General features: G+C 39.0%; 1 non-coding gene across 1 annotated transcript; it reads left to right on the top strand.

The window, feature by feature from the left end:
• The first annotated feature begins 209 nt into the window (after positions 1-209).
• TRNAH-GUG (transfer RNA histidin (anticodon GUG)) lies at positions 210-281 on the top strand. The gene has a single exon. It is a non-coding gene; the product is annotated as a tRNA-His (tRNA).
• The last annotated feature ends 2,498 nt before the right edge of the window (positions 282-2,779 follow it).

The raw sequence follows: 2,779 nt of genomic DNA, 5'->3' as shown, positions 1-2,779 counted from the left end.
TCTTATTAGCCTGGACATCTTTTAAGCCTTTTCCTACATGCTGGTGTCTACACCTCTCTCATATAATACCGTACTGTATTGTGACCAGTATGTAAGTGTTGCACGTGCCGCCTCTCCTCCTGGGAGTGATCACAATTAGCTGCAATGATTTTCACACATCAAAAGATTTCTTTTAACCACATGTAAGAGAGCAAAGCTTCCCACCGCCTGCCGTGATCGTATAGTGGTTAGTACTCTGCGTTGTGGCCGCAGCAACCCCGGTTCGAATCCGGGTCACGGCAAGTTTATGTCTGGGCTTTTTTTTTTTAACTTGACAGCTTTATTTAAACCCTTCAATCCCCGGGCGATTTTTAGTTTTCTTAGTTTTCTTTTTTTCTTCCCCTTCATCCTAGAGCCATAACTTTTTTATTTTTCCATTCACATAGCCATATGAGGGCTTGTTTTTGCAGGACGAGCTGTAATTTTGAATGACACCATTCATTTTATCATGCGATTCGCTAAAAAGTGCGTTGAAATTGCAAAAAAAAAAAAAAATGCAATTCCACAATTGTTTCTTTTTTATTTACCATGTTCACTATATGGTAATACTCACTTGGCAATATGATTCTCCAAGTCAGTACGAATACGCAGACACCAAACATTTATAGTTGTGTTTTTTTATTTAAGTGGTGAAAAAAAAATTAAAATTTGTAAAAAAAAATAAAAAAAAAAAAATAAGTAAATAAATTTTTTGCTCGTGTTGCCATTTTCCAAGACCCGTAGTGTTTTCACTTTTTGGGATCTGGGGCTGTGTGAGGGCTCATTTTTTTTGAGTCCTGAGCAGATGTTTTTACTGACACCATTTTGGGTTAGATACAATGTCTTATTGCATTTTATTGCAATGTGGTGGCCAAAAAAACGTAATCCTCTTTATTCTTTTTTTTTGTTATGCCATTTACCAATCCGATTAATTTATTTTATATTTTGATAAATTAAAATTTTACGAATGAAGCGATACCAAATATGTGTATTTTTTATTTTTAATTGTTTCATTTTTAATGGGGCAAACGGGGTGTGATTTTAACTTTTTTGTGTTTCTTTTTTTCAGATGTCTAAAACCTTTTTTTTTTTTTTACTGAATTTAATAGTCCCCTTAGGGGACCTGAAGCTGCGATCGTCTGATCGCTTCTACTATACAGTGGAGGAAATAAGTATTTGATCCTTTGCTGTTTTTGTAACTTTGCCCACTGACAAAGACATGAACAGTCTATCATTTTAAGGGTAGGTTCATTTTAACATTGAGAGATAGACTATCCAAAAAAAAAAAAATCAATAAAATCACATTGTATAAATTAGATACATTTTTTTGCATTTTGCAGTGCGAAATAAGTATTTGATCCCCTACAAACCATTAAGAGTTCTCCTACAGACCAGTTAGACGCTCCTAATCAACTCATTACCTGCATTAAAGACAGCTGTCTTACATAGTCACCTGTATAAAAGACTCCTGTCCACAGACTCAATTAATCAGTCAGACTCTAACCTCTACAACATGGGCAAGACCAAAGAGCTTTCTAAGGATGTCAGGGACAAGATCATAGACCTGCACAAAGCTGGAATGGGCTACAAAACTGTCAATCGACATCGATCTGGGGCACCATGCAAAATCTCACCTCGTGGAGTATCCTTGATCATAAGGAAGGTGAGAGATCAGCCTAAAACTACACAAGTCGAACTTGTTAATAATCTCAAGGCAGCTGGGACCACAGTCACGAAGAAAACCATTGGTAACACATTATGCCTTAAAGGTTTAAAATCCGGCAGTGCCCGCAAGGTCCCCCTGCTCAAGAAGGCACATGTGCAGGCCCGTCTGAAGTTTGCCAATGAACACCTGGATGATTCTGTGAGTTATTGGGAGAAGGTGCTGTGGTCAGATGAGACAAAAGTTGAGCTTTTGGCATTAACTCAATTCGCCGTGTTTGGAGGAAGAAGAAGGATGAGTGCAACCCTAAGAACATCGTCCCAACTGTGAATCATGGTGGGGGAAACATTATACTTTTGGGGTACTTTTCTGCAAAGGGGACATGAAGACTGCACCGTACTGAAGGGAAGATGGATGGGGTCATGTATTGTGAGATTTTGGCCAACAACCTCCTTCCCTCAGTAACAGCATTGTAAATGGGTCGTGGCTGGGTATTCCAGCAACACAATGACCCAAAACATACAGCCAAGGCAACAAAGGAGTGGCTCAAAAAGAAGCACAGTAAGGTCATGGAGTGGCCTAGCCTGTCTCCAGACCTTAATCCCATAGAAAACTTATGGAGGGTGTTGAAGCTCTGAGTTGCCAAGCAACGGCCTCAAAATCTGAGTGATTTAGAGATGATCTGCAAAGAGGAGTGGACCAAAACTCCTCCTGACATGTGCACAACCCTCATCATCAACTACAAACAACGTCTGACTGCTGTGCTTGCCAACAAGGGTTTTGCCACCAAGTATTAAGTGTTGTTTGCCAGAGGGATCAAATACTTATTTCTCACTTCAAAATGCAAATAAATGTATATAATTTATACAATATGATTTTCTTGATTTTTTGGGGGGATATTCTATCTCTCAATGTTAAAATTAACCTACCCTTAAAATTATAGACTGTTCATGTCTGTGTCAGTGGGCAAACTTACAAAACAGCAAGGGATGAAATACTTATTTCCCCCACTGTACATAGCAGTGCTGGATGAAAAAATCATGATCTCCTATGAACGCCGGCTACGGGCCGACGTTCACAGGAGGATTGTAATTACAG

Source organism: Phyllobates terribilis, unplaced genomic scaffold (genome assembly GCF_046119375.1).
Source record: "Phyllobates terribilis strain yellow unplaced genomic scaffold, ASM4611937v1 Scaffold_7__3_contigs__length_470593459, whole genome shotgun sequence".
Taxonomy (NCBI): Eukaryota; Metazoa; Chordata; class Amphibia; order Anura; family Dendrobatidae; genus Phyllobates; species Phyllobates terribilis.
Note: the sequence above shows the minus strand (reverse complement) of the source record. Positions and strands in the feature narration are given on the sequence as shown.